The sequence below is a fragment of the Manis javanica genome, chromosome 6 (genome assembly GCF_040802235.1).
Source record: "Manis javanica isolate MJ-LG chromosome 6, MJ_LKY, whole genome shotgun sequence".
Lineage (NCBI taxonomy): Eukaryota > Metazoa > Chordata > Mammalia > Pholidota > Manidae > Manis > Manis javanica.
Genome location: NC_133161.1, coordinates 131,555,726 through 131,568,636, shown reverse-complemented (window position 1 = coordinate 131,568,636; position 12,911 = coordinate 131,555,726). Strand labels below are relative to the sequence as shown.

The window sequence follows — 12,911 nt, the reverse complement described above, 5'->3', positions numbered from 1 at the left end:
ACTAAGACGTGGTGAGCGGGAAGAGGTAGTCAGGGCTGAAGACACTTGCAGTAGAGGATGGAGTGCCTGGGGCTCTTTCTAGGCCAGGCTCAGCCAGGTAAGGGCCAGACAGTATTTCATACTTTGTGGGCCATGTGTTCTCTCTCACAACTACGAAATGCAGCTGTTGTGGGAATATCAGCCATCGGTAGTTTATAAGAGCACCTGAGTGCCTGCTGAACAAAAACAGGCAGCCGGCTGGACTTGGTCCAAGGCTGTAGCATGGGGCTGCCCTGCCGTGGGCCCAGGCCAGACCCTTGCTGGAGCATGGTGCAGATTCCCAGGAGGTCATCTCTCCATGCTCCTAGTGGGGACACGGCAGCCCAGGCCTAGGCCACACACCACCCTAGAGAAGGACATGCTGCTCACAGCAGATGAGGCCCTGCTTTCCTGCATCCTAGCTTGTGACTCCCACATCCCTGGAATGGAAGAGTCTTGGTGACCCTGCTCTCGTCACCTCCCCAGAGCGCACGGCCCTGAGGTAGGAGGGCCCATGGCGAGAAGTTCTCACCAGCTGGCTCTATCTGCTCTCCTCTGCTGAACATCTGCCCTGCTCACAGCCAGAGGTTGGTTTCCTTAATGTTGTTCCTTGCCTAATTGTTTGGCTACAACATGCATTGAGTACTCACCTGTCTTGTGCTGCACACTGGGCTGAGCCCTGGGGGTGCAGTCATGAGCCAAGAGCAGAGAAAGAGCAGGGAGGTAAGGACATCAGTGAGAACATCACAGAAGGCAGCGGGGGCCCCACAGGCAGGCCCTGGGTGGACTCTGAAGCCCCCTCCTACTGAACCCCGAGTCACCCTGGCTTCTGCTCCGTCTAGGGAAGAATGAGGTGTCAGCAGGTGGATCAGTGTGCAGCCAGGGCTCCCTTGGGCATGCCACCTGCTTGGTCCTTGACCCTATAGTCATAGCGAGCCTTGTCTCATGGGGCTTTTCCATGCCTGATTGTTTTCACACGTGTCCTCTTGAGGCCTGACCCAGCTGCATCACTTACCCATGACATGACCTTGCAAATTCCATCCAACTCTCTGTGCCTTGGCCTCCTCCTCTGTATCCAGCGTGATAACTCCTGCTTTGTAGGTTGCTCCGAAGATTAAGTGAAATGATGCTGTGGCAGGCTTACTGCTCTTCTAGCTCAGCGCCCGTCTTGTCAGGTAGGCACAGCAGGTTCACCTTCTCCTTGCTGCGGAAGAGTGATTTGAGCCTCAAGAATAGAATGACTTGCCCAAGTGAATGGAGAGCTGAAATCCCCACCCAAAGGTGTTCTGCCAGTGGAGATAAATCAAGTATGTTACATCCATGGAATAACACACTTTTCAGCTATTAAAAGGAAATATGTCAACACTCTGTAGGCACCAATAAGGAAGGATCTCTGAGTGCTGTGATAGCGGAGCATCTAGGTACCCGTGCCAGTGCTCCAAGCAAATACCCTGTGTAGTCAGGAACTGGGGGGTCTCAGGCCAGGCCTCCCCAGTGTGTCTGGCTGCTTCAGGAACTGCTCCTGGCACAGAGGATAGGAGGGGGGTTAGCAGAGGGGCAGCCAGCTCTGCTGCAAAGGAGAGAGGAACTGTCTTAGGGACAACCAATTAAACCTAATTCAATCGATGGAAATATTTGATTACACCAGTGTAATTTATTATGCAGAGTTGCCCTTTCTGACGAATGGAAGCTGTTTTGATAAGTGGGATTGTAACAGAAGGGGTTTCAACAGGCAAACAAACCCAGCTGGGAGCCTGCCTGCAGCACGTCAACAGCATGCAGGGCAGGCCCAGGACCTGGGGAGAATGCCCCGAGGAAGTCGGATTTCTGCCCGTGAGACCAGGCCGCTGACCTTGAGCACGTCGGTCCCCACCTCCGCGCCGTCCCACCCAGCGAACAGCAGCAGCGATGCTTACACTTGCCGAGTATTTGAACATTGCAGGAAAACACTTCCATAATCTTTTCAGTCTTCATTAAGCACAGTCTGGAAAACCCTTAATAGTAACAAATCTTTCTGTTGGGCCAGTATTTTTATATTTTTAAATATTTTTCATGTCTATGCTCCTGATGGTTCCTTACAACATACCTGTGAAGGCAGTGAAGATGGGTATTCTTGTCCTTGTTGGACAGGTGAGAGCAGGAAGCATAGAAGGGTTGAGTGTCTGCCAAGCCACCCAGCCAGTTACCCACTAAGTCACCTGGCCAGTCACCCACTAAGTCAGCCATCCAGGCCACCCAGCCAAGTCACCCTGCCAAGTCACCTACTAAGTCACCCAGCTAAGCCACTCAGCTAAGATACCCATTAAGCCACCCAGATAAGTTATCCACTAAGTCGCCCACTAAGCAACTCAGATAATCCACCCAGCCAGTCACCCAGCTAAGCCACTCAGCTGAGTTACCCATTAAGCCACCCAGCTGAACCCCCCAACCAAGCATTTCACTGTCACCCCCTAAGCCGCCCAGCTAAGGCCCCCAGCTATCACTCAGCTGTCACCCAGCTGTGGAGCTGGCACTTGAGCCCAGCTCTTCCACCCCAGTGCAGTGCTCCCCCTGGTCAAGTTCATATCACTGTCCTGGAATAAACAAGGACCCCCCCCAAGTCCTCTATTGAGTAGTGTCTAATGGTCAGGAGAAGTGCTATTTCTTTCCAGAACAAACAAATTGTAGTAGGGGGAATATGGGTCTCAAATCCAGGAAACCCGGAGTCTAGTTTCCGGCCTGCTCCTGTTACTGTGCGGCCCAACCCTTCGAATCTTTGGGCGTTATACATTTCTTAATTTCCCCACACAAACTACTGTGAATAGGTGGTGTGAAGCCCAGTTGCAAAGTAGTTTGCTCCAAGCCCCGACCCCACATCTGTGAAAGCTGACACATGTCACGTCACCTCTCTGTGGCTGTCCTCATCTACACCAAGACCAGCGGGCTTAGGAGTTCTGGGAGGACCTCAGGGCTCTAACTGCCAAGCCTCAGAGCATCTTGTTCCCTGGCTGGAAGCTGAGGGAAGTAACCCCCATCGGCAGGCCGCCTCCTGCTGCAGGTTGGAAGGACGCCAGTGACGGAGTGAGGGATGCAGGGATGATGACATGGCAACCAGCTTGGGGGAACCTCAGATGACACTTACACCTCACACGGCCTGTTCAGTCCTTTGAGGAGGGGCAGGGTGGTCTGCCTCCTGGGCTCTGTCTGCTTTGAGCCTCATCTGCTGAACAGAGAAGAAACCTTCCTGAGTTGCTTGACTCCTACTGTCAGAAAGATCATCATGTGAAACCCTTGTCTTACTGAGGGGAAACTGAGGCCCAGAAAAGTTAACTAACTTGCTCAAGGCCACACAGTAGGTTAACAGGAAACCAACAGAACAGACTCCAGATGTAGGTGTTCTGACAAAGATTATTGCTCACCTTCCGGAACCTTCTCTGGCCCTTCCCTTCTAGCAGTTAAATTGCCAGTGGAAGGAGCAAAGCTGTAACAATATTGGGACAACTCCATTCAAGTGAGGGTTTTGGACATGGGGTTTTGGAGGCTTCACACTAACACTGTCCAAGGCTAACAACCCCAGCAGAAGTCTTGCAGCTCTCAGAGCTCCCACAGCACCCGCAAGTGCTATCTTCTCCTAGCACCCACAAACTGCGCCTAAGCCTGCACAGCCTGTGGCAGGGGCCAGCCCCTACTCCCTCCGGGACAAGGAAGAGCCTGGGCTGAGGCAGCTGCAAGCACAGGGCAGAGAGAAGAGTGAGCGGGTCCCAGAGATGGAGCAGCGTTCCGCTGGCCGTAACCTGGAAGGAGGGGTCCTCCTGACAAGTTTGGGAAGCAGTCGCAAGCCATTGACTTAATTGTTTTCCATTATCTCCATGTGTTGATACTTATTACTTGGCTTGTTATCTGATGGTTATTTGATCTATGTTTTGTAATTACTTCCCTTCTATCTTTCTCTCAGATGGTCATGCTTTTTTATTTGCTTTGAAACACGGACCTACATTTTCACAGGTGCAGGAGTCAATTATGCTGCCAACTTTCCCGTGGTGTTCAGTGAAATGGCTCAGTCATGGTCTGGATGGCCTTGTCCCCTGCGCCACCCTGGTCAGGGAGCCCTCCCAGCCCTGAGCTTTCCCCACTCCTTGTCAGCTTGGACCCCGGGCTCTTCGGACACACGTCATAGTCGGAGGCACGTCATAGTCGGACGCACGTCATAGGCGGAATCACGTCATAGTCGGAGGCAGCCACCAATCCGTGGAAGCCAAGGGGTACGTTGGCATGACGACAGGGTGGGGCCGAGCCTAGGCGTTAGAGTGAGTGGCCCTTTGACACCAGTGCTTCAGAGTGGACTCTCAGCACGGTGCTGTCCCTTGGGGGTCTCGTCCGTCTTTTCCTTCCCCGACTCCCTGCTAGACTCTTTGGTGGACAGAAAGCTCCGGGTAGCCGACTCCACATCTCCGGCTACCGACAGAGCGTCCACATCCCCGCCTAGCGACAGAGAGCGTAGAAAAGGACTGCGCCCAGCTGATCCACCGGCTCCTGCTTCGTTTCTGCTGAGCTAGACCCAGCGAGCCTAGAGAGTTGGGCTGAGTAACTAGTATTTTCATTTAATTGGATTTGAAGAAAGAACATATATATACGGGGACAACCACAATCTTTATAAAGGTACCATTCCTGCAAAAATATTAGTCTTCAAAGCAAAGGTTGTATTTGTATTGTTGGTTAAAAGTTGTATTTTTAAAGAAGCCTAAGTTCTAGTGGGAGGGGAGCTGTTCCTGCTTCCACTTTTGTCCTAAAGTCAATATAGCAGTGAGACTGATCTTTAAAAGTTATGAATCAGGTAATGTTGCTTCTCTGCATAAAAATCTACTGATTTTAGAATAAAAAAATCAAATTCCTTAATGTGACCAGAGGCCCCATGGGCTCTTGTTCCTGACTATCTCTGACTTCACTTCCCATCAATCACTCTCACATACTAAGCCCTAGCTACCGCCAGCTGGGCATTTCTGTTTCACAAACAGGGAAAGATTCCACTGTGCTGTCTTTGCTCTGCTGCCTGTGTCCCACGATAACAGATCACCATCCTTCAGGTCTCAGCTCAGATGTCACCTCCATGAGTTTTTCCCTCATATCTACATTTTCACCTCCAACATAAAAATACCGTCGCATCACCCTTTATTATTTTTTCATAGTACTAAACGATCCTGAACTTTACTCTGTTCATTGTTTACTGCCGTTTTTCTTGTCTGAGAGGAAGCATAGCAAAGTCCTTAAGAGAAAGAGCTCTACAGCCTGACTCTCATGGTTTGAAATTCCAGCTCTGCCCTCTGCTAGCTCTGTGACCTTAGGCAGGTTCTTTTCCTTTTCTGTGCCTCAGTTTCCTCATGTACAGAATGAAGATAATTCTAGTCTCTACCATATAATGCTCTAAGATTTAAATGAATACTTGAAAGTGTTTAAAACTGTCTCAGCCAACAATACTTGCTAAATGTTAGCTGTTATTATTATTAATATTATTTTTTATTATTGTCTATCTTCCTGTATTAGAACATAAGTTCCAGGAAAACAGGAACCTTGTGTCTTGTTCACGTGTGTACCCTCCGCAGATAGAACAGTGCGTGGCACATAATAGGTGCTGAGTAAGTATTTGTTGAATGAATGACTGATTGTTGCACTATGAAGTGGACAAATGAAGTAATAATGACAAGGTGCTGACACCATTACAGAAAATACCCTTGGTTTTTGTTCTAGTGGCCTTCATCAGGTCTGAATTAATGACCCTGATTCATTTAATATCTAGCCCACCACCTAATCTTTTGATAATCAACCATGATTAAATAACCACTCCTGTAATTTCATTAATAGCAACATCTAATCAGTTTGTGAAATTTAAAGCTTTGATTTAATGGTCTAAAAGTATTAATAAGAAATAAGAAAATTAAAGTGTTAATAAGCATTAAGTAAAAAGTTTATGTAACTGATTTTAAAGTACAAATAAGAAAACTACAAAGCTTTTGGCTTAAATGTTTTGAAAGTATTAGAAAAAGGAACTAAAATAAAGTTTACTAAAAACTTAAAATTCATCCTATCAGCTGCCTTTGCTCGCAAAAATCTTATATAACCTCCCAAGAATTCTCATTTTAAACCCATCAATACAAAAATCTATTTGAGCCCTTACTTCTCCTGCTAATCCTCTGATACTCCTAATTTTTTATTGCCACTCTGCAATAAATAATATGACTTCCCACATTCCCCGTTGCTCAAGTCCACACCCCTCTTCCACCCATGTTCCCTCCTGACCCTCTTTCCCAGGAGCTGGTGATGCCCTGACTTCTCTGGGGAAAGAGGCTCTTAAACAAGGCCTGCTTATCTCCCCCCAGGCAGATCTACCAGCTGCCCTTGACTCTGCCTGTACCCTTCAGTTTCCCACGTGTGGTGACCCCAAACCCTCTCCGTTGTTCTCTGGATCCCAAGTCCTCCAGCTTTCCCAGCACCTGGCGCCCTGCTGTATTTCCTATCTTTAATTATCTGTGAATCCATCCCCTTCAGGTCATTCTCACCAGCTTTTGGATCTGGTGTAGTGTATCTTAGCCTAAAAAAACGCTCCTTCAAAAAGAAAAGGAAGAAAAAAAAATTTAGCCTAAACATGCCTACAATGTAAGCTTCACAAAAGAGAATGAATAAATCATTAGGCAACTGAAAAAAAAATGCTCCTTCATTTTAATATGACAACATTACTATTTTAATCAATGTATAAAGGATGTTTTATATAATAGCTGTGATTGCAAAACTGATTATTCTTATGGCAGGATGTAGGAATTCCAGCTTCAGTGCAGTTGAATTAAACATCCAAAAGAAAAAAAACTGTAAACATTTAAAAAGGAAATTTAAGAGACTTTTTGTACAACCTAGGGTTTGTAAAGACCTTTCGATCAAGGCAGGACACCTAAGAGCTACAAGAGAAATAACTTAAAATTTTTATCTATATAAAAAATTTAATTTTATGGCAGAAGATGCCCCAAATTAAGTCAAAAGATAAATATTCAATTAGCAGGTAAATTCTGTTATGCCTATAACATGTAAAACTTTATTACTGCTAGTACTATTATTAATAGTAGTACACATACCAAATACAGCCCAGTGAAAAAATAGGCAAAGAATATAAAGAAGCCATCCAGAAACAGCAATTCCAAATAGACAACAAACATAAAAGATACTCAACTTCCCTATTATGAAAATGAAAGTAAACTAAGAATGAATTTACCACATTAGAGCATCAAACTGGCAATAATTCTTTTAATTAATAATATTATTGAATGGGATTGGGAGAAAAGGGGATAGAGTCAGACAGTGGAGAGGCATTGGCTCCCCATTGCCCTTGCAGTAAAAGTCAAAGGACTCATACTAACCTACAAGACTCTCCCCTATCTAGTTGACCTCCTGTGTTGCTTGTGCCTCTCTTGGTGTTGTCTGAACATAGCCCCTGTCTTAGGGCCTTTGCACAGCCAAGAATACTCTTACCTGTCTTGCTCAAGTCTTTGTTCAAATCAGGTCTACCAACCGTGACAGCCTGTTTAACGTTTCAGCCATCTTCTACCTTGGTCCCCACCCTCCTGCATTCCTTATCTCCCTTAACCTGTTCTACTTTTCTTTTCTGTGTAGCACATATCATCCATGATCCTGTATAGCATGATCCTTATTCAACCCTATATAAATTTGTTTTATTATTTCTTTCTCTGTCCCATACAGCATATAAATTCTACAAATGCAAGAATCTTTGTTTTGCCCAGTGATGTAAGCCAAGCATCTGAGACAGAGCCTGGCACCAATAGGTACCCACAACGATTTTCAAATGAGTGAATGACTGAATGAATGAATGAGTTTTAACAGGAAAAAGTCACATTTTTATGTAAAAAGTTACTGTCTTAATCTCTTTTATATTTTAAAGGGAAAAAATAATTAACATTCTGCTAGTCCGAAATTCAGATTTGCAGTGAAGATATGCTAAGACATAGAAAGATGATTTCTTTTCAGGAAAGAATCTCTAAATGAAAATCATGTGATTATTAGGCTCTATACATACCATCAAAATTCTAATTCAGTCAGCCCCACCCTGAATCCAGTCACAACTCTCATTTAATCCACTTCCCTCCTCTTCTAATTGAATCACTTTCTCCAATGCTAGTAAACCCTTTCATTACAAAGTTACCAGCCCACAAAATGTGACAATTTTGCTTGAGGCTTTTAGTAAGAAAATGGAGGAAAAAACTCAATGCTCACAAGTTAGAAATTACATTTAAAGTAGTATAAATGATAGCATCTGTTCTATTTTTAACCTAAAAATGATTAATTTTCTAATATAAAAAGCTGGTGCTTTAATCTGTTTTGATAAGTGAAAAGGATAGAAAAAGAAAGTAGCTTGCCTTCTCCCAACAAATCCTGATTTTAATTGAAGATACTTTGGGACCCAGAGAGGAGATTTCCTGGGAACACCCTCAAAATGAAATTTGCTGATGGTCCAGGCTACATTACTAGATAATATTATAATTTAACCACCTCTTATCCGATCCAAGCACATAGCTACCTATCACTTTCTGGCCACTCCATTATTACTAAGACAATTAAAAGCAAGCATATTAAAAAAAAACAGTTAAAATGAGAGAACTAAAATATAGAAAATAAAGGGATAGAAAAGGACGTACCAGGCAAATATTAAAAAACAACAAAAAACTGTGTAGCAAATTAATTATCAAAAGTATTCTTTGAGTAGCATTAACAAGGACATTTGTGGGGCATCTTTTACATTCCAAAGAAATGGAAAATATTAAGTCATGAACATGTATGTAACTAATTGCATGGTCTGGAAATGTTGAGACAATAATAAAGAATTAAAAGATAAAACTGACAAATCTGTAATGATGGAAATTTTTTTAATGGCAATCTCTGCCAGATTAAACAAATTAGCAACATTGATGCATTGTGTGCACAGATACATATGCTTACTGTATTTATATTTGCATATATATTTATATGTCTCATTTATATATGTATATAAAATCCTTCAACTAAAACAAAAGAAATATATATTCTTTTCAAAAAATGTTGGACATTCATACAATTAACTGTAAAGCCCCCAAATAAATTCAATTAATGTCTATGTACTCATTTCTAAATGATATGTAGTCTTTCTAATTTTTGAACTTTATATAAATGTGAAAAATGTTTATATAAATGAATCATGTAAAATGTTCAAAATGTTTATGGAAATGAATTGTATGCTTTTATGTTTTGCTTTCATATAGCTGTTGTATACTTTATAGAATTTAATTGGGTAAAAGTACACAGTATACTGGGCTGTTTATACTCTGCACCCTGATTCCCAACCCCAAGCTACCCCCATGAGGACATCTGGGCCCAACAGCTTGGGAGGAAGAATGATTATTTATTAATTTAAAAAATTATTTCCAGTTTATTCCATAGTTGTTACTTTTTTCAATGATGTCAATTAAAATATTTTAAAATTATTTAGCTTCCTTTTAATATCATGTATTTACCTAAAGTATTATGTTACTGTACCTTTTTTCTTACTCCTACTTTTTCACTTATTCCTACCACATATGCTCTTTTTCCCTCTTGACTAGCTTTGCTTTTGCAGGCATCTACCTTTTTGGATGTACTTACCATTCAGCTTTTACAAATACTAACCAATTCATTAATTTCTAATATTAACGTCACTTAGTCCTTCCACCAGGTTTTCTTAGATTTATAATATTTGTTCTTTCTAATTCTATAGTAAAGTGCTCAATTAAAAAAATACACAAGATAATTTATTCTAATAATTATGTTTCCAGTATGGTGATATTAGAAATAATGCCACGATGTACATTTTTGTAAATGTGTAGAGGTGCGTGGGTATACATTTCATTTATATACCCCATCAGCAGGTTGAGTTTTCCTTGTCTTATAATCTCACCACACTTGATATTGTCCAACTTTTCAATTCTAGGTAATCTGGTGGGTTTATAGTGATATCTTATGGAGCTCTTAATTTGCTTTTCCTTCATTGCTAATCACTTCATTTATGTTTATTGTTCACTTGAGTTTCTTCTTTTGTGGGATATCTGTGTAAGTCTTTCTACTGAATTATCTTCTTTTTATATTGATTTCTGTGAGTTCTTAATACATTGGGCACCAGTTCTCTGTCACTTATTTGAGCTACATATATGCTTTCCACTTCTTGGCTTTTCTTTTTGGTATATTTTGATGTACAAAACCATTGATATTAGGGTAATACAGTTTATCAGTCTTTTCCCTTTTGCTTAGTGCATGGTATTTCTTAAGAAATTCTTCCCTACTTTGAGGTTACATTGGTATTGTCAGATACTATCTTCTGAAGGGTTTATAGTCATGCCTTTCACAGACGCATCAGAAATTTGTTCTATGGGTAGTGTGATAGAGGTTCTTGGAATAATCCTGTGAAGCAAGCCTGGCCTTGTCCATCTCTTCTGCGTGCTGGGCTCTTCTTGGCCCTTAGCACTTAAATATAAAATCTTAAATGTAATGTTTTACAAAATTACTTTTGGGATAACTGAATCTCAAGATGAGATTGACAGTTCTACAATATTGAGTCTAAATCTATTAACAGGTTATGTCTTTCCATTTATTTAGGTCTTCTTTAATTGCTTCTAAGTAAATTTATATTATTGTTTCCATAGAAATCTTGTAAATTTTTGTTAGCTTTAGCCTTAGGTGCTGCTCAATTTTTAATACTTTAATAAGTTGTCTCTTTCTTAATTTGATTGTCCAATTGTTTGTTGCTGGTATATGTAAGTATTATTGTTTTTTATATATTGTACTTCAAATGCAGAGACCTTGCTAAACCCTCTTATTAATTAAAACAGTGAACTCATAACTCTTTGGGATTTTTTATGTAGACAGTCATATCTGTGAATAAGGATAGCTTTGTCTCTCCTTCCCAGTCTTTTTCCCACCTCTTTTCTCCCCCTGCTGCCTTATGTCAGGTCGGACATCCAGTGAGATCATAGGCTTCCTTGTCTTCTCCCTGATCTTAACGGGAAAGCTTTCAAATTTTCATTGTTAAGTACAATTTTTACTGAAGGTTTTGGGTCAGTGCATTTTATTCAATTAAAATTTCCCCCCACAAATTTTAGTTCGCTAAATGGATAAGGAATTTTATCAAACACTTGTCGGCATCTAATGAGATTCTCTTTTAGTCTGTGTGTATTATTATATTAATTTATTTAACTGTCAACTAACCTTTCATTCCTGAAATAAACCCATCTTGATCATGATGAGTATATGGCAGGAATCTGTTTACTCAGATTCTATTTAGGACTTTTGCACCTATGTTCCGAAGAGAGATTGGCCCATTATTTTCCTTTTTCATAGTGTCTTTATTTAAGACTTCTTTAATAAAGTTTATATTATAGAACATGTTGGAAAATACTTTATATTCTATGGGAAAATTTGTCTAAGCTTGGAACTACTTCTTCCTTGAATGTTTGGTAAAATTTTCTGGGCCTAGATTTTCTTTGTTTAAAGAGTTTTGACTAGCACTTCAGTTTCCTTGATGGTTATAGTCAGTGTTCTATTTTTTCTTTTGTCAATTTTGCTGTTTTTTTCTAAGAATTTACTTATTTCACCTGAATTTCAAAATACATTGGCTTAAACTTGTCACACTGTACTTACTAAATTTTTGTCTCCATGTGCAGCATCTGTAGTGATGATGCTTTATCTTTTCCGGTATGAGTGTGACTTTGATCTCTGGTCTTTCCCATTTTCACCAGAAGTTTGTCAATTTTGACTTTTCAAAAAGCCAACTTTTACTTTTGTTCCTCTCTATTTCATCAATCCTGGTATTCTTTTTATTACTTTCTTTCTTCTACTTTCTTTGCTGTATTCTTTTTCTAACTTCCAGACAAGTTAGATGCTTAGCTAATTTAATTTTCCAGCCTCCTATCTTTTCTTAGATATTTATTTAAGCCTATAAATCTCCCTTTTACTATTGCTTACCAACATCTCGCAGGTTTCAGAACATAGAATATTTGCTCTCATTTAAAGTATTTCTTAATTCCCATTTTTACTTCTTTCTAGTTAAAGTTTTATTTAGAACACATTTTTAATTTTATAAAATTGGGGATTTTTCTAGTTATCTTTTTAAAAGTAATTTATAACTTTATTTTATGGTCAGAGAACCTGCTTTCTATCCTCTTACATTTGTTAAAACTTGTTTTACGGCCACAGCTTTATAGTCAATTTTGTGAAATTTAAGAAATACTTGAAAAAATTTTGATACTACAGTTTGGGACTACAGAAGTTCAATATATGCCCATCAGGTCAATTTTTAGATTGCCTTGCTCATGTATTCTTTGTTGTTTTTCAACTACTTCATGAGTTAGTAGAGTCCTGATTGATGTCTGATTTCCCTTGGGCCCTGGTAGTCTTAAAAGTGTGTCTTAAGGTGATAAAAGATAGGATGTATCTTAATGTTAAAGGTGAGAGCCACTCTTGCTAAAGTCTGAAATGAGGGTATAATTTCTACTAAGTCAACATTCAACATTTTACTGGAGATTGTATCTAATTATGTAAGACTGCCATTCCCACCTAGCTACAGAAAGAAGGAAAGAAAGAAAGAAAGAAAGAAAGAAAGAAAGGGAATAAGAGCTATGACTATTGGAAAAGAAGGGATAATAATTTTTGCCTTTTTTTCAGAAAATATCATCTATATGAAAAACTTTAGAATCATGGCCAAGCTTACAAACTAATAGGAAATAAGTATAAGGTTTGAAAAGAGATATAAGATTAATAAATAATTAAAAATTAATAGAACAAGTGTTCATTTACAAAGCACTCAAAAATTATAAAATTCCTAAGGATATATTTAAAGAAACATACATTAT

General features: G+C 40.4%; 1 long non-coding RNA gene across 1 annotated transcript; it reads left to right on the top strand.

Annotated features, from left to right (window-relative positions):
- Positions 1-4,359: 4,359 nt before the first annotated feature.
- Positions 4,360-9,510, top strand: LOC140850217 (uncharacterized). The gene is made up of 3 exons (XR_012132907.1): positions 4,360-4,656; positions 5,539-5,630; positions 7,741-9,510. It is a non-coding gene; the product is annotated as an uncharacterized lncRNA (long non-coding RNA).
- The last annotated feature ends 3,401 nt before the right edge of the window (positions 9,511-12,911 follow it).